Here is a 24,473-nt window from a genome sequence, read left to right as displayed (position 1 = left end):
TTGTACTGTAAGCCAGTATTTTTGGATTTCTGGACATAGCCACCAGATATGGGCCATGTCCCCTCTATGTCCACAGCCTCTCCAGTATAGATCTGAGGCCAGAGGGTAGATTTGTTTTAACCTCACTGGGGTAAGATACCAGTGATACATTATTTTATAGATGTTTTCCTTCACTGTGGTACAGATGGAAGTTCCTGAGGCTGCGTCCCATATTTCCTCCCAGTCATCTCTGTGAATAACTATGTCCAATTCCGCTTCCCATTTAAGCATATAGTCGTGAGCGGTAGAGTTCGCCGGATTCTCCATACCGGCATATATTTGTGTTATTAGACCTTTTTTATGTACTCCTTCTCGACAGAGTTTCTCAAATTTTGTGAGAGGGGGGAATTTCAACGACGGGGACATTTTTTGTAGAAAGTGTCGGATTTGGAGAAACTTAAATGTATCCAGGTGAGGCAATTTTAATTTGGTGCGCAATTCTTGGAGACTCGGGAACTGTCCATCGCTCAGCAGGTCTGCGATCGCTCTGATCTCCATTGTTTTAAAAAGGTCAAATTGTTGGGTTTCACGTCCTGGCTTGAATTTAGGGTTATTAAATGATGGAGTGAGTTGGGAGCAAGGGGAGGAGAGCAGGAATTTGGTTTTGTTTTTTGCCCATATGTCCCACGTATATTTCATTGCTCCCAGCTCAAATTTGGGCGCCATGTCAATTCCCCTGTCACCGCTCCAAAGATAAGCTGGTAGAGAAGGCGTTCTGGAATATTGAGATTCAATTGCTAGCCAACATAGCTTGTCTGGGTCCGAGTTCCACATGATCGCTTGTCTAAATTGGGCTGCTTGGTAATATTTATTAATATCTGGGACCCTCAATCCTCCTTTTGTCCTAGACGCTATAAGAACTGACCTTGCTACCCTTGGTCTCCTTCCGTTCCAAATAAATTGAAAGATTTTATTTTGGATAATTTTTATTTCAGAACCAGGGACATGGATCGGGAGCGTCTGGAAATAATATAGTAATCTGGGGAGTATATTCATTTTAACTGAGATCATCCTCCCGATCCTTGAGATCTGCTAATTTTCCCATTTATCCAGATCTTTTTTAATTTTCCTAAAGAGGTTGGGATAGTTATTTTGGTATAGGGAGCAGTAATTCCTAGATATATGTACTCCCAGGTATTTGATGTATGTAGGGCTCCACTTATAGTTAAAGTTTAATTTCAATGTCCGCATCTCTGGTTCTGATAAATTTAGGTTGAGGGCTTCTGATTTGTCACTGTTAATTTTGTATCCTGATATTTTGCCAAATTCCGTTAATTCCTTGTGTAAATTGGGAAGGGAGATCTGGGGCTGCGTTAATGTTAAAATGATATCGTCTGCGAATAATGAGACTTTATAGTTTATTCCGCCAATTCAAAATAATATATATTTAACAGAAATAATCTCATATTAAACAAAACAATTTACTTTAATTATATAAAAGAATATTATAACGAAATAATATATATTTAAATGTACACATAATCATCCATGCTAAAAAAAGGGTGAATGATACATATAAAAGTATAAAAGATATACACAATGAGATAGATATATATATATATATATATCAAAAACAAAACGAAAAAATGAAGTAGCGCCTCTAATATAGCCTGAACAAAACTGTGATTTAATTAGCCTAACTATGAATGCATCCAGTGGGGTGGCAAGAATTAGCAAAATAAACTAAAAACCAGTATTAACCAAGGATATAAAATATATGTATAAAATATATGTGATATATAAAAAAATGCTATATGTAATATATAACACTAGCCTAATACTTTAATATTACAATAAAAAACATATAAGCATATAAAAAAAAAAAGGTATAAAAAAATATAAAAAGCTTAAATGAAAAACCTTTACAAATAACCTCAGAAAACACAAAGTCCTGTTCCAAAAAATAACATCCAGGTATATGGCAGCCCATTTCAAAAGGGTTCACTACTCCCTGATGATACCTATGAAAAAAGAAAAGAAAAGAAACAGGTGCACACCTAGTGCATTAAGGTAAAACAAAATGTTTATAGAACATTAAAATCAGTCAAATGCCCACTCACAAAGGTACAAAGTGTAAAAGCAGGTATGAGATAGGCTCTCATTAGCCAGTACTGCCATCCGATTTCAGCAATGGTGTCCTCTCCTGTCTGTCCTCCGTGTAGTCAGATAACCGGAAGTGACGTCCCTCTGGCTGGGCACCCTGCACAGGAAGTCCCTCCGGAAACCAGCAACTCTGATTATTCAGTGCTGGCCAATGATACAATAGGATCCAGCGTCTCTCACACAGCCTGCAGCGTCTTTCACACAGCAATTGCAGAGTTCGTGGGAAAGTGACAGCCTCAATTAGTGAAAAGACACGCTTCAAACCAGACAAAGGAATATCCAAAAAAGGAAAAGGAAAACTTGAACTACACACAATTGTGCTAATGTCCAGGTTTTCATTGAGACCATTTGGAACCAAGCTGTGAAGCTGAAAAATCCAAAAAGTCTCCCTACGGGAAAGGGATAGTGTCCCTATGGCACTTTGCACATATCCATGCAAAATATTCAATTGGACTCAGGATCACAGGACTTGAGGCCCTCAGCCTGTCCAAGTTGGGAGGTGATCACCTCAAAGCACTCTGTGTGCGTAAGTCCTTCTGGATTTATACTTTAGGGACACTGGCTCATGCATGCCTAAATGAGTGTATTGACACTAGCATTTTAGTCTAGGTCCATCCTGTTGCACACACTGTTTGCGTTCGGCCCTTGCTCTTTTCACTGTACTTTTGTGGTTCTAGGGCACCCTCAGCTCCTTTACCATCCGCACATTGCCTTTAGTGAGTGACTTATGACCCTTCAGGGCATTGTAGCTCATTTTAAATACCTTGAGTCTCTCCTCAGGGTTCTCTTTGAGTTATCTCAATACCAAGTTTATTGTATACACTATTTTAATATCTTAATTATACTGTTTTCATTTATATATTATTATTAAATTATTGTTATTTATATCATTACTGTACAGTATATGTATTATTACTCTCGTTATATTGTTTTATTGCTATATGGTATTTCTTCCAATAGGAGTTGCTCATAAGGGGTTAATATTATTTATATCATTATATAGTCTTCACAGGATTTTGAAAATGTTTATATGTTTTGTCTATTACATATCCCCCTTTGAGCACTTCATTGGTTGTTTTATCATCGTTGCAATATGTGTTCAATTGTTTGTATTGCAATGCAGCACCACAGTTTTTAGTTTCTTCCTTGTTTATTATTGCTTTATTGTCAGCATTATTTGGCCCTGGGCTCTTGGTTGCTTATCAACATCAGCTATTTAGGGGAGTTCCTAACTCTTGTGACCAACTCTGATGAAGTCATTTCCGGTGACGAAACGCGTTAGGACGCCACGTTGCACGTGGTGACATCACTCCAGTCTGGTCCGTGTGTATGCTGTGCCTCCCTAGGATCTGAGTGCTGGCATTAATCTCTGCAGGAGTTATACAGGGAAATCCGGAGGCTGATTACATTCTGCGAAGGCAGGGACTGCAATCCGTGAAACCATATGCTGTTTGGAGACTGCTGAGGGAGTCTGAACTGTGTGCTACATCAACACAGCTGTGTTCAGCGTGATTCCTCCAGCCCCTTTTCTCCCTGCCTCTCCTACCCCCTGCATTGTGAGACTTATACCTTCTTGCCTTCTCATTACACTGGGATTTACTGCCAGCACGCTGACAGACTGTTGTATACCCTGGCAGTGACGACTACACGATTGAGATTTATCTCATACATGCTGTTTATTATTGGATCTCTTTTGAGTGCATGTCCAAGGGACCTTTTTCAATTTTTTAATTTTGATTACATTTTCTCTACGGTATTACGCTATGGAGCTTGCACAAACAAATATATAGTCCCCAGCGCTATAAGTCCAAGATACCGTGACCTTAAAGGAAGTCTCTGATCTTTCAAGATGGTAGTTGGGCTTGATAAAGATGTTCCAGATGGGACGGTGTCTTTGATGTAGATGAGTACACCTTCTGGAAATGTCCCGGTTTTTGCTGAGTGTCCCGGGTCTCACAGAGCAGGGGATGCCAGTGGGGAGAAGAGCAGCTGATTGGCGTAGCAGCAGCAGATGCCGGTGTTGGGGAGCAGAGCAGAGAGATGATTGGCCAGATCGTGCTCAGGAGGGACAGCAGCAGCTCATCCGTCAGCTGAGTCTCCTCATATGGAGCTTGCGCTTTTTTTTTTCTTTCTCTGTTATATATATAAATATACAGAAAGCTACCAGTGCGGCCCATGTACCTGTTGGCTCACAGGAGCCTAAGCCTCTACCATGGAGAGCCTGGGGTATATCACTTACTATATGGTGCAGCGCCTCAACCTGTGAGGGATCCCAGCAGAGCGGAAGCAGCCCCTCACAGGACACAATCAAATGAAAACACACAATAGTAAAAAAAAAATAGATGAACCTTTACTGTAAGGAGATATAGGATATGACTCTTTCACTATTCTCTATAGTGAGTAGATACACAACTGCCCCATGCCTCACAGTGCCTCTTCCCACCGTATTTCACACAACACTGTGTGCTGTCTCTTAACCCTATAAAAATGCCTGCAGCCAAGTCCTAGTGAGATTCACCTGATCTATCTAAGATGCAACAAGAAACGTCCAAGATACAGCGTCAGCGTTTCCGGAGTGTGAGGGGTTAACTACAGCGTAACCAAGGATTTTACCCCTCTTCCAGAATTTGTTTGAGCTAAGGATTCCAAAACGAATCCTGTAAGGACTTTACGAAATAATTCCTTTTGGCGGAGATATAGGGCTGGCAATTTGCGCCCCTAGCCAAAGACTGCCGCACGGCTCACATCGCATTGCACAACCACTTGCATGCGGGCAGGTGTGCCTAGAGACTTCCGTGGATATTTTATTTCATTTCCCAATCCCAGTAAGTGTTTATTGAGTGTAATTGTGAAGTGTTGTGTGTTTGTCTTAAAAGGAAATAAATTACAATTTATTTTACACACCTTGTACTGCTCAGTCCGGAATCCCGGTATTAATTTGTTGGTAAGACCTGGTCTACCGTGACAGGCACAATGGAGCAGATAGGGATAGGGTCCCAGTGCAGTGCACAGCAGCGTTTGCAAGCGAGAGTTATGCTAGAACAGCATAGGGTTCTATTTCCAGGTAAGCTGGGCAGAACACCTACACCAGATCATTCAGTGGAGACTGGTGATCAGAGACCTCTGCATAGGTATGTCTATCCTGTAGCAGCAAAGGTAGCAAAGAGTGTAAAGAGGGAAGTGGAAGAGATGCTGGCCCTAGGGGTAATTGTACCATCTCAGAGCCCTTGGGCTTGTCCGGTAGTCCTGGTACCTGAGAAGGACAGAACAACCTGGTTCTGTGTGGACTACCGGCAGCTCAATGCTCAGATATGGTCAGGTACTGATCCCATGTCCAGCCTGGAGGAGCTCAGGGACAAGGTATCTGACAGCCAGGGGTTTGTCCAGGGGGTGTTGGCAAATCCCACTGACCCAGGAGGCTAGAGAGAAATCAGCATTTATCCGTCCAAGTGGTCACTATGCATTTTTGGTGATGCCATTTGGGCTGAGAAATGCCCCGGTTACCTTCTAACGCCTGGTCAGTAAGGTACTGGAAGGGATGCACAGGTTTGCAAGGGCATACTTGGACATTGCTACAGCCATGGCCCCTTTTATTCTCCAACATCTCCGAATTTTTTCGAGGATTTTTTCCGAATGCCACACACTTCACCGCACTTCACCACATTCATGCCGCATTCTGACCGGATTCATATTGCATTCACTCCCGCGGTTGATGTGTTTATTGATAATGGTTCGGATTTAATTGGTTGCAATTCTTCACGTATCCGCCAGATGGCAGATATTCATGAATTGTAATGTAATTGTAAATTGGCCTTGGGACTGAAGAAGTTACAATAATGTATCAATTTAGACTTTTCATATTAAAACTAAATGCGCAGTGTCTGGTGTTCTATTGTCCTGAGAGTTCCGAGATGAGTGCACAACTGCAGTCCATGTTCCAAAAAACCCAACAGAATGTACGCTTATTTAATATGGGCCGCAATCAATGCAACAGATGATAAGATGGCAACAGTTGGTCAAATTTATCATTATTTTATCAAAAACTATGACTTTTGCAAATTTTCACCAGATGCTCATGTGTGGAAGCGTGCAATAAAGAAAAAGTTATGTATCGATCCGTGTTTTTTTCGTATTGATCCCAGTGTTATTGGAGGGTATTTCTCCCGTATCTATGATCATGGAGACTTCAAAAGGCGAAAGGTCATGTTAAAACCAACTAAGAAACGTCAGCCGCAGGCAAGCAATGCGCCAGCACCGGCTTCCAATAACGGTCCGACCGTCAGTGAAAACCTGGTGACCGACAACCCTTTCTGTCTGTCCCCGCCTGGATACCTGCAGACTGAGCCGGATTTCACGTACAGATTCCAGAAAGCTTGCATGTACCTAAGCGATTTCCAGCCTCAACAGCTGACTACAGGTGTAGTAGTCCCGCTGTCACCTGTCAACTACGTATATAATGAAGAATACGGAACTGGCAGTGGCTCGGCGCCAGCGGATTGGCAAAGTCTATGGTGAGTAATGTTGTCGTATTTTATTCTGTTTTTGAAATATCAATTCAATGCACAGTCAAGCGATTCTCCTGTAAGCAATATCTCCTGTAAGCAATATCATTGGCTGAGCAGCTTCTACAGTAGATACTGAACAATTGGTGGAACGCTAGGCGCATGCGCATTGGAACCTTCTTGAAACGCATATGCGTGTCATCACATCGACAGTAGTCGCATGCGCATGTTAACAGGAGACGCTCCCCGAGAAAATTATTAGTGGGACTGACTGTGGGAACTTAGGGGACTGACTGACCATTACAGTGAAACTTGTACTTTTGTTTTTCCTCAGAAAAGAAAACTTTGTCATCTCATGCGGAAAACGGCAAATGGAGGGATTTCGATGGATAATATCGCTTTGTGTTACAATGCCTGCACATTGCTGAATCGGATTTAAAAAACCACGTGCCGGAGTCTACAGTTTAGTGGCCGTTGTTATTGATTAGGATAGAATACTGTAACTGAGAGCTTCATAGAAAACCTGAAACAGTATGCTGATGTTTTCAGACCGTATACAATACTTTTTTTATATATATACTGTATAATAAGCCCGAAAAAGAAAAAGTATGCATTTATTCTACATGTATTTCGGTACATATGTGTATTCTATACCTGTACAGCATGTATTGTTTCAATACTCTTGTGATGTACAGTACTGAGCATGCCTATAGTATGCAGTACAGTACTATACAGTATGCCTGGACAGTACTGTATGTTCTAGAAGCACTGTATTTTGTTATAGTATAAAAGGAGACAATGGAACAATTTAAAACAAATCAACAAAGAGGATTACAAGCAGACGCAGAGAGGTGATGCACGGCTAGGGACGGATGGTTAAAAACACAATGACAGAAAGAGACTTCCTGTGACGTCAAGAGGAATGGCTGCCTGAGAGACTTGCTCCAGGGCCCCTCCAACGAATAACCTAAGACACAGCATTTAAATAAACAAATCCCCCCCCAAACCTTACAGCCCAGAACCCCAAAGACTAGCTGCGCATAAGACTCACCTTTTCCTGTGATTTGGAGTGGGGTTTCCGGCGCTCTGGGAGGCCTCCTGTGAGCCCCGACCCCCGGTGGAAGTCTCCCCCTGCCCCACACACAATATCGGAGGAGCCGTCTGGAGAAGCGGAGCGGGAGGTAGGAGGGGCGGTGGAGCTAAGCTCCGGGTGTCCCGCGGTCCCCGGTCTGACTGTGGTGTTCGGGGAAACCCCCCTCCCCCTGCGAGCGGTGCCTGAAGAGCGCTTGCGGCAGCCTCCCATAGCCCCGTGAGGAAGCCTGAGCAGCATCACTCAGCTGCGGTCACCGCGTGCCCCCCCCCCCCCGAGACAATTAATCAATAAATCTAGTTTCATACCCCAACAGGCGATCCCGGCAGGGGAGAGCACTGGGAGAGTACCCTCTCACTGAAGGTACTGCTGGTCCCACCACGTGGCTGCAGAGGAGGAAGCGGCCATCTTAAAGGAACACTCCTCTGAGGCACAATCTCCCCTTAAAGGGGTACAAGGCTGCCTGTCCCAATTGCCAAGAATTTGGCCCTGCTGCCTGAGCCTCAGAGTGCCACAACCCTCCATCCTCCCAGCAACATTACACAGAGCTAAATAAATAAATAAATAACTACTCAGCTGCACCAGTCCCCACCTTCCTCGAAGCAGCCGCAATGCTGCCGAAGAACAAGCGGATCCAAAACACGGTCACTAAGTTCTTTGCACCAGCGCAACGCCAGATGGAGCCGGCCGCAGAGATCCAAGATGGCGTCGTGGACCCCGACCACGCCGGGACAAGTGCGGAGCAGATCCAATTTGAACTGCCTGAACATGGACTGCACAAAGATTTCTTTGAGGCCCTATTTAATAAAATCAGAAGGGGGTTCCAGGAAGATTTGGCTTCAGCCATAGAAGGCCTCAGATCCGACGTAGATAGCCTCGCCGCACGCGCTGACACTCTAGAAGCAAAGTTGAGGAGGTCTGCCACACTCAATCGACAACAGAGGACGAGGTGAACAGGCTTGGTAACCTCGTGAATGAGCTAAGGGACACCCTCGACGACCAGGAAAATAGACAGAGGAGACAAAACATCCGCATCAGAAATGTGCCAGAAACAATCCTGCCGGACGCCATACAAGCTTACCTGAACAAGATTTTCCTGAAGCTGGTCCCGGATCTGCAGGAGCATGAGCATGAGCTACTGATGGACCGCACCCATCGTGCCCTGGGTCCCAAATTCCCAGACCCCAACCGCCGCAGAGACATCATAGTCAAAATGTATACCTACACCACAAAGGAGCGAATCATGGTGGCTAGCAGAGGGGTGGGTGACATCCAAATAGGAGAAGACACACTGCAGATCTTTGCTGACCTATCCGCCTTCACAATCAACAAACGCAAAGACATGAAACCCTTAACTACTATACTGAGGGCTCAAGGCATCCGCTATAGATGGGATTCCGCTTCAAACTGGTGGTCCCCAGAAATGGACGCTTTCTAACTATTGTGGACCCAGAAGATATCCAGGACTTCCTTAAGGCTCTCTGAATACCTCTCCACAAACCCAACAGCCTCCCCCCAGAGCGGCCAACAAACCCACCTCCTCTGAGACCCCCCGTGCTTCGGAACGGCTGGCGAGCCAGAAGCAACACTAGGACCAACTAACCTCATCTTCTGCTATGGGCCGGAAGCGCCAGTTCCCCACTGAAACCTGCCTACAGCCCATACTGCCGCGACAGACCCGCCGGGGACCGCCGAGTACCTGAGGGAGGAAGGCTGCCAGAGGAACCCCCCCCCCCTGAAGAGAGGCCAAGTCCACCCATCTACCTGATGTTCCTGCTACTTCCAATCTCGGAAACTGGCGCTGCAGCACTGCATCCCCAGTGGAGAAATGTGAGACAGTCAGCGACAGATCCCCCAGCACACTGCCGTCTAGAACTCAGCCAAGACCCCCCTCCACTAACCCTCATTCCCCCCCTACCACAACCCTCTCCTCATCCACCCCCACCCCCTTCCCCCACCCCTCCTCCCCCCCAACCCTCTCCCCCTCCCCCCAACCCCTCCCCCCCTCCCTCCTGAAACCCACCCCTACCCCTCCTCCCCGACCTCCCCCCCTTCTCCTGCTACCACTTTCCAGAGCTGGGGGAGCAGGAGTCGGAGAGTGATGACCCCAACCTGGGGTCTCCGGCCCCCTGCGATTGTGGTACAGCCCCCTCGAGAGAAAACCCTGACTACTGAAGAGGAATATGCAGACTATATCTCTAACCCAAGGGGGTTCAGCAACAATCAGGTTGGATCCATCTTTTTCCCCCTGATCCCGATATGCCACCAATCTACTCCTACCCCCGCACCTCCGCCACCGCTACTGTCCCCCAGCCTCCTCACCCCCTCTCCGATTCCCTGTGCCCCCTCCCCATCCCCCCCTCCCAGAGAGGCCCAGACCTGGGTCCCTATCGCCACGCCAGCTCCCACACAATCCAAAAGAAGAACTATATACCCCTGAAATTGCAAGCAAACCATTAGCCCCCCCCCCTCCCCCACACACCATATCTCCCCCCACCCTCCAGCCCTCCCCCCCACCTACTATCCACCGCCCCGCCAACGGGAGGCAAAGCCCAGGACAAATATCATGTGACAGGACGCACAGAGAACTTATCAACGTCATGTATGAAAATGCTTTCATCTATGTTAAAATGTTGTGGTATAGATCCCTTCCCCCTCCCCCCTTTCCTTCCCTCCTTCCCTCCCCTCCTTCCCCCCCCTCCCCACCCAAAGAGGCACAGGAATATGTCAACGATGAGTTCCATAGAAAGTATTCTGAGGATGTATACAACAATTGTGGGACTAGAAATACGCTGAAATGGTTAGAGTAATAACCTGATTATGCTATGTCTACAAAACAACAACTGTGGAAAGAAATGCTTAATATGTTTGCACACAGATTTTCCTTCGTTTTTTCTCTCCCTCTCCCCTTTCCCCCCTACCCTCCCCCCTCCTCCCCGCTCTACATCCTTCTCCTCCCCAGTTAGTCCCATGCCCTTCAGCCTACAAGACCCAAAGGCCACACTGCGCCGCAAATTTAGACGGGAGGCGGCTTTCCCCTCATTTTACTAGGTCTCCATTAAACACGGTATGTTCGAAGACACGGAGGGTGTCGGACCATATACCTGGTTCTCTCTCCCATTCCAGGCTTGGTGTCCTGGAAGGATCTCCAGGGGTGTTTGACCCAGCCACCTTTCTCACTGTCGTGAGAAAGGTTACTCTTTTTGGGCCTGACAAAGGCCCGTATGTTCTTTTCTTCCCCTATGTGTCCACCCTCCCTCCCCTTCAATCCGATGCCCAGAGATGTCCTATCCCTTAGCATCCACATTGACTAGGGACCTTCGTCCTATGCCTGAAGAACGAGCTCTTGTCATGGGAAATCCAAGAGCATCAGAGCCTGGAGCTCTGGGAATACCACCCATGGGACAATGTCTTCCATTAAATTAATCTCACTTAACACCAAAGGACTCAATACAGTAACAAAGAGGATGCTAGTCCTCCAGGACCTAAAGAAATCAAAGGGAGACATTGTCCTCATCCAAGAGACTTACTTCAATTCCCCAACCCCACCCAACACATTCAAAAATGTATTCCCCCAGGCATATTTTGCATCCTCGCCAAGCAAAAAAAGAGGAGTAGCTATCCTTATACGGAATGGCGTCCCTTTTGTTCTATCCAAGTCCCTCCCAGACCCCGATGGTCGGTTCCTGATTTTACAGGGCACCCTGTCTGGTACCCCAATCACACTTGTAAACGTCTACACCCCCAACGACAACCAACTCCCTTTCCTAAGAACACTCCTCCAATCCCTAGAACAGCAATCTTTCTCATCTCTGCTTATTGGAGGTGACTTTAACATGGTGGCCTCTCACGCACTAGACAAATTGAACGCCGCCCCCACCCTCCTCCCATCCCCTCCCACTCCATACACCATCCAATCCCAAAAGAAATCTAAGAAATTTAGTGACATCATTGAGGAATACTCACTAGTGGATATATGGAGGGCTCAGCACCAGGGTCAGAGGGACTATACCTTCTTCTCCACCCCTCATCAGTTCTACTCGAGGATCGATTATTTTCTAGGTACTAGCAACATCTTCCAGGCGTCCTCCCAGTCGAATATAGGCCCAATCACCTGGTCTGACCATGCACCAATTGAACTTACCCTATCCATACCCTTTGTGAAAAATACCCAATACAAATGGAAATTAAATGACTCCATGTTAAACTGCCCTGTCACAGAAATGGCACTCCGCCAAAAGCTATCAATGTTCTTTCAAATTAATGCAGGTTCAGTCTCCGCCCCAGCCATGCTCTGGGAGGACCACAAAGCTTCCATCAGAGGAGACCTGATTTCAATCGCATCACACAAAAAGAAAATTAAACTTAAGCTCCAAAAGGAGATCTTAGACAAGATCACCAAGCTAGGACAGCAGCATAAAACTACGGCTAAAAAAAGCTTAAACAACTAAATCTAGCTAGATCTGTCCTCAAACAGACCCAACTCGAGGAAGTAGAGAAGGCGCTAAGGTGGTCGAAGCAAAAATTCTTCGATAAAGGCAATAAAGCTGACAGGCTTCTAGCCTCAAAACTCAGGGGCACGAGAGTCAAATCCCAGATAGCCCGCATACAGACACGAAATGGACAGACCACATACATAGAAAAAGAGATAGCACAGGAATTTGCAGACATTTACTCTGACCTTTACAACCTTCACCCCCCAACCCAGGACCCGGTTAGCCTTAATACTATCTCACAATATCTAGAGCAATGTAACCTGCCCACCCTATCCCAGGAAGATGTAGAGAAGTTATATAAAAATGTCTCCCAAGAGGAACTATCTGAAGCCATTAAATCACTCAAATTAGCCAAAACCCCGGGCCCAGATGGTTTCTCGAACTCTTATTATAAAATGTTTATGCCAATCCTCTCCCCATATCTATTAGATATGTACAACTCCTTCCTCCAAGGGGAACCAATCCCTGCTACGATTACAGCAGCAAATCTGGCTATAATCCACAAGAAGGGTAGAGACCCGCTCCTCTGTGGTAACTTCAGGCCCATCTCCCTGTTAAATACCGATCTCAAAATCTACATTAAGATCTTGGCAAACAGGCTAAATCCAATTCTCCCTAGTCTCATACACATAGATCAAGTTGGTTTTGTGTCAGGAAGACAGGCCTCCGACAACACCCGCAAAATTGTGGATATAATAGACCACATGCATCTCACCGGATCCAAAGCAATGATTCTGAGCCTCGACGCTGAAAAGCGTTCGATAGAATCAAATGGTCTTTTTTAGACCAAACAATGCTGAGGTTCGGCTTCAGTGGCCCTTTCCTAGAGGGAGTGAGAGCCCTCGATCAAAACCCAACAGCGTATGTCAAACTATCAGGCGGATTCTCGGATCCAATAAAAATCAGGAACGGGATCAGACAGGGCTGCCCGCTTTCCCCCTTGTTATTTGCCCTAACCATTGAACCTCTAGCGGCCAATATTAGAGCCGAAAAAAGTATCAAGGGGATCCAAATTGCGGACCGAGAATACAAAATTTCCCTATTTGCGGACGATGTGATTCTGACCCTCGATGACCCCCTTTCCTCCCTTCCTAGCCTTCAAAAGGCATCTGACTCAATTTGGGCAGGTCTCTAACTATAAGGTCAACATAGACAAATCGGAAGCCCTAAATATCTCCCTCCCTCCCCAGACGTGGAAACTTATCCAAGCCCACTACAAATACAAGTGGAGCTCCACCTATATAAAATATCTGGGGTCAAAATTTCAAACTCGTATAACTCCCTTTATCAACACAATTACCCCCCCCTTATTTGACCAGATTAAAAAAGACTTGGACACGTGGAAAAAACACCAAATTTCCTGGTTTGGAAGAATAGTGTCCATAAAAATGAACGTCCTCCCATGGTTACTATACTTCTTCCAAACCCTCCCCATCGTAGTGCCACGCCCGGCTCTAAAGAACATCCAGTCATTAATGCTCCAATTCATTTGGAACGATAAGAGACCTAGGGTTCCAAGGTCAGTGATGCTCTCCTCAAGAGCAAGAGGAGGCATGGGGGTCCCCGACTTAGTCAGATATTACCTCGCAGCACAATTGAAGCAGGCTGTAGTTTGGAATTGCTACCCAGCCTCGGCCTGTTGGCTCGCAATAGAGTCACATTACACACAGCCTCACTCCATCCAAGTGCCACTTTGGACCACAGGAGGGAGAGGGAGTGGGCCACAGATGTTTGGCCTCGGAGCAATGAGATGCACGTGGGACGCATGGCTCAAAAGCAAAGGGAAGTATGGTCTGCTAGCTTCTCCCTCCCAGCTCACCCCACTCTTTGGGAACCCCAACTTCCCACCAGGTGTTCCACAAGACAATTTGACCAATTCCAGGGTCTCAATATTAGGATGGTTGCCGATCTACTGCAGAAGGGAGAGATCCTAACTTTTCAGGCATTAAAGAACAAATTCCAGACCCAAGACCTTCATCTATTTAAATATTTACAACTTAGGCACTTCCTACACTCACTGTCTCAAACCTCCAAATTCCCCCCGCTGACCCGATTTGAAACCCTATGTCTCAAAGACATATACCAGAGAGGCCTGATATCGCAGATATACAAAAGCACGGAACCAACATCAGACCCCCCGAAGAACCGATATATGCAAAAATGGTCGGACGAACTAGGTCTCCCAATAGACCTGGAAGACTGGGAGGATATTTGGGAGCAAGCCCCTAAAACCTCAATTTGTACGACGATAAAAGAAAACATCTATAAAATTATATTCCAGTGGTACCTGACCCAAGCTAGGCTGAGCCAGGTCTACCCCGGCACACCAGACCTGTGCTGGAGGTGATGTGGTCAAAAGGGAGACATGGCCCAGATTTGGTGGTCATGTCCGGAGATCCAGAAGTTCTGGACCAAGATCCAGACACTTATCTACGAGATCACTGGAATCCCTCTCCCCCTGGACCCCCTGACCATGGTGCTGAGCAAACCCATAGACGACCTCCCCTCACCAATGTCCCGGCAGATCAGGGCCATGCTGATAGCGGCCAGATGCTCTATAGCGGCAGCCTGGAAACAGATTAAGGCCCCCTCGAGAGCCACAGTAGTGAGAAGGGTTAATGAGGTCATGACTATGGAGAAGCTTACGGCCATGCTCCAAAAGAAAATGCCCCAGTTTTGGAACACATGGGACCCCTGGATCGAGAGATAAACCCCCAACAAGTCAAAGCACCAAGGTCTAGCAGCCACCCCCCAGACAATTGGAGAGCTACACCGGGACACCTCTGGGCAAGCCCACATACCCCCTTCTCCTCTTCCCCCCCCCCCCTCCCATGTTTGTCTCCTCCTCCCCCCCCTCCTCTTCCCCGTACTCTTTTTCCTACTGAAAAAGGAAAACTGTTATTGGTCCTTCTCTGGAAATATTGAGCAGAAATGTTGTGGGCCCACGACACTACTGTATGTAAATGTATCTGTGACTCTGACCAATAAAAAAATTGTTACAAAAAAAACACAGTGACAAGCTTTAGAAACGGAATGTCTCTGGAGAGATGTTGATAAGAGGTTCAAATCCTTAAGCGAGCCTTGTGTGTGTGTGGGGGGGAGGGGGGTACAGGGTACAGCTGCATGAAGGATTAGCTGTACTGTAGTTCAAAGACATGACATATTTTCAACAGGCAGGTCATCATAATAATTTGATCCCCACACTCCCAAATACAGAAAAAGCACACTAATCAACCATGTGCAGTCAAATGCATAGTGTCGCAGTCCAAAGCTACAGCACAGATTGAATATCGTAATATCAAGATGATTTACGCAGGCTTGTGGAGAAAATAAAAATAAAAAATGACGAGAAAAAAAATATATATATATTTTTTGTTCTCTCACTCTTGAACTTCGCAAGCAAGCAGTGGTGAAGTTATAGACGCATGCTCAATAATCATCAGCTATGTAGCTCCCATCCCAATGAGGATTACACGCAGGCACAGAGAGGTGATGCTCGGTTAGGGATGGACGATTAAAAACACAATGACAAGCTATAGAAACGGAATGGCTCTGGAGAGATGCCGATAAGAGGTTCAAATCCTTGAGCGAGCCTTGTGTGTGCGTGGGGGAGGGGGGTACAGGGTACAGCTGCATGAAGGATTAGCTGTACTGTAGTTCAAAGACATGACATATTTTCAACAGACAGGTCATCATAATAATTTGATCCCCACACCCCCAAAAAAAAGAAAAAGCACACAAATCAACCATGTGCAGTCAAACGTACAGTGTCACAGTCCAAAGCTACAGCACAGATTGAATATCGTAATATCAAGATGGTTTAGGCAGACTTGTGGAGAAAATAAAAAAAAATATTTTTTTTTGGTCACTCACTCTTGAACTTCGCAAGCAAGCAGTGGTGAAGTTATAGACGCATGCGCAGTAATCATCAGCTATCATGCAGGAATGTGATTGAAACCAGAAAGACACACATTCAAAGGAATGGTGTGGGAGAGGTGTACTGTACTGTAGATAAGATAAGAAGTTGAAATTCTGCAGTGCAGTAAATTAGCCTGTGTGTGCGGGGGCGAGCGAGGAGAGAGCGCTGTATATGCTGAAATGTGTTACTGTTACAGTACACGCCTTTGCGTTTCAACAATGTTCAAATGAGACATACAGCACTGCACATGCATGTATAAATATGCAAATTTACAATTGCGCGCGCACATGCAGACTGTGTACTAACGTACTGTAGGTTGAACTGCTAAAGTATTAGACTTTGAAGACAACAGCTCGCAAACGCCCCCCTGAGTTTTTAGACGGTATTGCTGTATTGCAGACAGCGTTAATAAAATGCTAATATTACGAGCGTTAAAATACCGGAAAATATTCCGGGGAAAAAAAAACATACTGCATCTGCCCGCGATTATCAGAGTTGCCACCACTGTAAAACATTAAAAGCACATAAAAACATATAATGAGAGCTGGACATAAACATAGCAATGCAAAGCACCTATTCCAGAGGTGCTGGGACCAGGAGATTTTCAGGAGATGAGTTTAAGGGTGGGTTTGCAGGAGAAAGTCTTTACAGATTGTGGCTATGTATCGGTGTTCTCAAGTTATGAGTTACCCCAAAAATGTATCTGGGAATCAAGTGAGATTCTCAGATACATTGAAGCCCAGGGCATCCTGAAAATGTTCTTGCGACTCATCACTAGGACGTCCTGCTTCAGCATAAACCAGGAATAGGTAAAATGAGGCACAGGGCTCTCTGGTATAAGGAGAGGATGCCCAAATCATGCCTAAGTTTCCATAACCCTGGGATAAGTGGTTAGGGGGCACTCCAGTCAGGTATAAGACTGAGAAAGTTTGTTTTATTAAAATAAAAAGTTTAAGTTTGCAGAGTATAAGGGATATGGCTGGTGGGGATAAACCAGATTATGTTCTCACTCTCTTCCTCTCACACCAAAAGACTTAGAACATTTTAATAAAGAAGTGTAACAGTATAGATTATTAAACAGGTATGTTTAAATGTATTATGCTTGGTGCCCAGTTAATGCCCAAGTTACCCTGAGCCTGTTATGGGTGTCCAGGGGCATTCCAGCTAGGTGATAAATGCTGAAAGATTTTTATTAAAGTGTGGGGCAGGTTTTGCAGAGGGTAAGGTATATTGTATTACCAAAGTGTATTGCAACATACTGTATGCTTGGGCATTGTATCAAGCTGATGCCACTCTGTCTCACTTAGACTTGAAAGGCTAGAGGTGTGAGAGGCATTTGTTCAGGATGGCTAATTAGTCGTCATCATCCTCAGATCAAGAGACCATTTCAAGCAGGTCTACCCAGACCAGTCGGAGACCTGTCACCATGGGTGGGAGGCACAGAACAGATGGCAGAAAGGCCATATGTCACCTGGCTCTGTGGACAGTCTTAGGTTTAAGAAACCCTGGTTATGAGACTGAGTTGTCTCAGTTGGCTGCTAGTGAAATCTCTTATGCTCCTGATCGGAAGATAGAATACTGTAGATGGGGTTTTCAGAGGTTTTAAAAACCCTTACCCAAATAACATTTGTGTGATTCAAGGTGTGTTTCAAGATTTCCAAGTTCTAGGTGATTTTCATTTTCCAGTTCCCAGCAAGAAAGAGGCAGGGCTTTGCTTCAGCAGCCTGCCTAGAAGCTTTGCAGTTACAAGGCTATTGGGTATAAACTTCTGGATGTGAAGCCCCTACAAGTAGGAAAGATTAGTTTTGTATCCCAGTTTCCAAAGTAAGTGTGTCTTTCTTCTGTATTTTGTGTAACATAGTGTATATGTCATTTCGTGGCAATAAATTACAATTTATTTTATATCTCTGCTTTGCTCAATCAATGATCCTGGTAATTTAGGTGTTAAAAGTTCTGGTCTCCTGTGACAAGGATATGTTTTTATATTAATTTATATATTTTGTTCACAATAATTAACTATGCAGTCATTGGGTTTCAGAATTAGACAGTGTTAGTGGCTTTAGGATATGCTATGCACCAAAAGAAAGGTGTGCATGAATTGGCCATGAGATTAAAAAATGGTTTATAGTTTAACAAAATGGATATAACATTTCAGAAAATGGATTACTTATTTCAGGTTGTTGAAGCCCAGTAGCACCTGCTTAAGGCCTTAATGTCCCATTTTATTGACCATTTGCTATTTATCCCTCAAAAACACATTTGTTACATATGAATTAGTTTACTTATACACTAAAGCCCAATATGTGTTAATAACTAAACAAGTATGTGGCTGTGTAAAACTTCTAATTAACTTTTCAAACAATTACACATAACTGCCTGCATGACACAGATTATGTGCAATTCATATATATTTATCTTCTGAGCTAGCAGACAATCAGATTTCCTTTCAAGGAGAGCCTGTGATTTATTGCATTCCAATATGTGTTAGAATTCTCCTGCAATAAAGAGGTTATAATGGCTATTCATAAGTAAGCAAATAAAACTTAGTGAATTTATTCAGATTGATTAAATTATTAAACCTTGTACAGTTAACACGTTTTGAAATGAATATTTACACTTTTACTAAAAAAAAGTCACAGCTAAAAAAGGTTTTTATGTAGATGAATAATTTTTTAATAGTTTTTTCAAAGGCTATTTTTGTGCCCCAAAAAGCATTGAATTGGATGTTCCAATCTGAAGTACTTTGATTACCTGACAGCCAAGATTCAGTACTATTGACTTCTAAGAAGAGTAGTCTTAAATCTATCATTAATTTATTAACTTGTCTCATCCTGACATCAAAATGCTTCTTGGTCAAAACATTGCATGTTGCTTAGAACATTATATTTGATTTCCTAAAGATTTCCCCAGGGAACAGAAAAGAAAATAAACCTTCAGCCTCTATACTGTAGGTTGCACTAAATGCTTTACTTGTTACAATGTAATACATTAGTTTATATACAGTAAATTTATGTAAACGTGACACAGCAAGAAATTATTTAGGCCATTGATTTGAAAAATAATGTTATTTGAAAAATATTGCTGTGTTTATGCTACATAACTCTACCCTCACATAGGAATTTTTCCCTCTTTACTTCCAATACGATGATAGCATTCTGCTGCTCATCTGAACGGCTGATAGTGCATGGTAAGCATTTCAACATCTCTTTCAGAATAAGCTAATGAATGTTAATAAAAAAAGAGATGGAGTGTTACATTTTCCAATTGTAATCCTTGTAGATACATTATATAGAGTAATGTTAATATTAATTTTTGTATATTAAGATTTTTCTCTTCCATTTTTCACCCAAAATACTCAATGCCTGTTGCGGGCTTCACAATTTTACAGCTATCGCCCTGCTTGTTCTATTAATTTCCTATGCTTCAACCAAACCACAGTAACAAAATGGTTTGACTTTTTGTTCATTTGGAAGTTAGACACATTTTTGGCCAAGATTCTGAAAGCAAAATGCACGTTAAACAAGTTTTCCTCATCATTAGCTCACTCACTTCCTGTGAGAAGGCCAAGCACTAACATTTTTAGAGAAGTAACTGGGGTGCCCTAAATGCTTTTGCTTTCAAAACAATATTTCAAAACAGCACTAACTTAATAGTAGATAATTCTCCTAGCATGGTAGAGATTTTGCATACCCAATTGTGTCACACAAACAGTTGGACAAGCGCCTCAGGCCTGCACTGGTTCTCCTGATGGTCCAGGTGGCAGATTATATTTAAAATTGACCCCTGCCAGCATCTGACAACAGGGGCACATGTTGCGGACATGTGTTCATCAGACCCGGTGAAAAGCATCAACATCTCAAAAATGCATCAATTTCAAAATGGCTCATGGAATGTACTGCATTAAGGGCCTTATTCAGAGAGGGTTCATAAAAGGTATTTCAGCCAATCAGATCGTGGGAACCAATTTCACACGCTGATTGGCTGAAATACCTTGTGACACAGCGGCCATCTTGGATTTACCGACGTCATGTTAAAGGTAAATGAAGCACAGCCATTCTGATTGGCTGGCATCATTCCCTTTAAGTGACATCACGGCAAAAAATAATAATTAAGTCTGCACATGGTTTTAACAGCTAATCAGGTGGCTGTTAACCATTGTGAGGGTAAATGTAACGTCACAAGCCATATTTAAGGCCGTGACGCCTCATTTGAGCCCAAGAAGCCGACGAGACAGCATCGGCTGGGATTTAACATGGGGTTTTATGGATTGACAGATGAAGAAAGAAGATAAAGAACAACAAGAAATGGTTACAGATGAAGATAGAAGACGGTGAGTAAAGATAGAAAAAAGAAGATTGGGATACCTGAGCCGGATCCTGATGGCGGATGGCATCGGATGCTGTTGGAGGCCTTCAAGGTACGTGAGCTTCCTGTTACCCCGGGAGTCGGAGGGCCACCGCTTCTAATGGTAAGTAAGATATTCAATGTTTGTAAATGTCACTTTTTACAGATTTATTCTTTGGATGTGTTTTTTTATTTTTGGGGGGAGGCACATTGACTGATAATATATTAATCTGTACCTCTTTAGGGTACAGATTAATACATTATTATGCCAATATTTGGGGGGCATTTCTCGCTTGTTATTGCATTTATTGATGTGGATGTGATTGTTTATTTATGGTTAATGTAAGAAAAGCTTTGCGATTGGTGTTCGCTTGTACTTAATGTTATATTCTGTTAGCTAATGTGTTTTATGGATACTTCAGAGATAGTTTTAATGTATTTGTCTTTTAATGGTTACATTAATTAATGTAGGATTAATTAATTGTTTACATTGGTTAGTGTTACTATTCATTTTGAGTTTCTTTCCGAATTAATTGTTTTGATTGGATAATGGTTTAATTAATTCAATGTTGATATTGCTATTGATTATATTGATTGGATTAGCTGGCTACTGTGTATTTAGTGAAGTGTGTTTTTTTGGAGTATAGTTAGGTTTTATTACTGTGTGTCTTGTGTATTACTGTATTTTTATTAGGGTGCCCATTGAGTGCTATAGAGGCTTATCATGCCCATATTATTATTATTATATGGGTACGATGTACCACTATACTACTCAATGGGTATAGGGTGGGTATAGTCAGTCTAGGGTGGGTGCTTAGGCCTCACGGATGGGTGAAGGGGGTATTAGCCCTAAGGATGGGTGTTTAGACCTTGCGGGTGGGTAGCGGTTGGGTTAACCCCTTTATTACCTTAGCAGTATTAACCGCTAAGGTAATGAAGGGGTTAACTCCCCCCGCAATGCCTAAAAAGCCACTAAGGGCCAAATTCCCCCTTCACCCACCCCCGCAAGCCACAGTATTGTATTGTACTGTATGTTTCTTACAGTAAGCCTGGCACTGGTGTTTAACCCCTTCATTGCCTTAGCGGTTAGCCGCTAAGGTAATGAAGTTGCTGTACAGTGGCGACACACTTTATCCTTACCTGGCTAGTGCCACAAGCCAGGAGGTGTCCCTGCTTGCTCGTTTATTTCCCTCGGCGTGCCGCGCGTCATTGATGCGCGGTCACGCTTCAGCGGGAGCGTGCGCGCATGGCGCGCGTGCCCAGGGCTCCCCGAGGGAGCCCTGGTGTCCCGCGATGTGGGGGATTGCGGTGGGGGGCTCCGGGGGACCCGGCGGACCCGGAGATGGGAGGGGGAAGCCCTGATCGGAGGACCGATCCTCCGAGGCTCCGGCGCGTGTCCCCGGGACACCTCGGCGGGCGCCCGGTTTCTGTTGTGGCCGAGACCGGGCAAAGGTAAGAATAAACTCGGCCGCAACAGTACATGCATGTTTCCTGCCTCGGATGCATGCCGGGGGGGTCCGGAGCTGCTATTAATGGCTATCAGCTCCGGAGACCCCCAGCATCAATCCGAGGCAGGAAAAGGGCCTGATTTCTTCTAAGTCCCAACCCATCGCAGCTCATCGAGGCCATCTCCCCACCAATTGTCCAACAATTTTGTGGGGAATTGGATTTGGGGAGAAATCGTTTTTTAGGGCTGCAATGGGCCGCGACACCCGACTCGCGGGTCTCTGAATAGCGGGAGTTTATCAACCATCCGAAAATGGTCGATAAACAGCTGATCGCTGCTCAGTCGGCGAATTTCAGATGGAGATAAAATTTGCATCGATACAGGCCGTTATCGAGCACTTACCGAGGCTATCTGAATACGAGTGCCCATTTTGGGCGATAAGTGCTCGATATGTGCCTTATCGAGGCTTTCTGAATAAGGCCCTAAGATTCAAAGAATGAGTAAAGCACAGTGTTATGTTAAGAATTCAAGATTATTAATCTGATCATAGGTAACATCACAGCTATAATAACAGCTACTCCACCCACTTTAATTTAACCACACTTCTGGTAATAAACACATGAAGGGTAATAAAAGCAGATAATCAACATAATCTACATCTACAGGCATACCCCGGTTTAAGGACACTCACTTTAAGTACACTCGCGAGTAAGGACATATCACCCAATAGGCAAATGGCATCTCACGCATGCTCCTGTCAGCAAGTCCTAAACAGCAAAACTGGCTCCCTACCTGTACCGAAGCTGTGCACAAGCGGGGAGACTATAGAGTATGTTACAGATGCGTTATTTACATCAGTTATGCACGTATATGACGATTGCAGTACAGTATATGCATCGATTAGTGGAAAAAAGGTAGTAAAAAAAGGTATTGCTTCACTTTAAGTACATTTTCACTTTACATATATGCTCTGGACCCATTGCGTACGTTAATGCAGGGTATGCCTGTAATTGTTTTGCTGTGTTCCCTATTGTACAATACAATATTCAACCTGTGAATAGTTTGTATCCCAACTTTCCTGGATACACAGCTCCAAAAAGAAGGCATACCTGCTAGGTAACCTGGAGTCTACTTCCCACACAACACAGATCTATACAATAATTATACTATTCAATACTTATACTACTACACAGACTGGTCCAGGAACATATAATTTCAGACCTACAGTTTATCCTCAGTCACGCCCACCCAATCTGCACCAGACCATAGATACAAGGGAGACTCTCTCAAACTCTGTATATTCCTTGATATTGGCCAATAGAGTTGAGACTCAGGTTCTCCTGAGGGTGACGCTGCTAATGGGGACAGCTACCTGTAATCTCCTCAAATAAACCTTTGAATTATTTGGGGCTATGCACTGTGTTCATCTCTGAGGCAGCTCCTTTTCAGGGACAGACTCCCTTGGTTGATGGCTCCTGACAGTGCAAAGACCTCTGCACAGGCATCTCTTACAACTTATAAGAATAGGGAGAACCTCGCTCTAACTATGTGTGCCTGAAAAATGCTGAAACCAAATAAAGTACACAGAGGTACTTGAAGATAAATAATTCCTTTGTAGGCACACCACAGATTAATGGTAGTGTTTGAATTAAAAGTAATCTTTAAATAGCAACATTTTTTTTTAGAAATAATGAGCATTCAAATTCCTATTAAAAAACCAAACTAATATTAAAAAGCTTAGGATCACTAGGTAGAAAAAAAGGTGAACCGGCGCCACAGTGAATAATGAAAACCAAACCAATAAATGTAATGTCCAAATGGAGTCCTATTAAAGTTGGTATTCAAGGATTCTCACGTCAACGATGTAATATGTGAAAAGAAGAAGAAAAACAAATTATGGTGCAGTAAATCAAACAAGGGGGTGAAAAGATGGGACTGAACACACAAGACATACAGGACATACAAAACAAGACAAACACACGTGAAATGTGACACTAGCACAGGCCTATTAATAAAGAAAAGCTGATTTAATAAGGTGGAGGGTGAATGAGACACGCATCCGGAGGGGCAAAATTACAACCCTACTCACAAGATGCCAGATAAAACAAGCAGCGAACTGGGGACATGCAGCTGGGCTTCCAAGATGGCGACCGGGATCCTCTCACTGGCGTCCTCACGTGACACGGGTGAAAGGCTGAATCCCTCAAGTGATACGACTTCCGGACGGATGTGACGTCACGTCCGCTGGAGATCCACACCGGACGTTCTTAGAGCACTAGTCCTCCACTGGTGAGCCGCAATGTCCTCATAAATCAGCCGCTTGACTTAAAATCGCCAGATACACACTTCTCCAAACCTGGAACAGCACTAAAAACACTGGAAACTTCCCGACGCGTTTTGTACGCATGCGCGTACTTCTTCAAGGGATGTGCCAACCCCTTGGACTCTATGGTATATATACCATCAGTCCTGAGCTCTGATTTGTTAATTGATGATTGTATTAAATTAACCCCATGTTGGGCATACTCGAGGC

This window comes from Ascaphus truei, chromosome 3 (assembly GCF_040206685.1).
Source record: "Ascaphus truei isolate aAscTru1 chromosome 3, aAscTru1.hap1, whole genome shotgun sequence".
In the NCBI taxonomy this organism is placed as follows: Eukaryota; Metazoa; Chordata; class Amphibia; order Anura; family Ascaphidae; genus Ascaphus; species Ascaphus truei.
Note: the sequence above shows the minus strand (reverse complement) of the source record.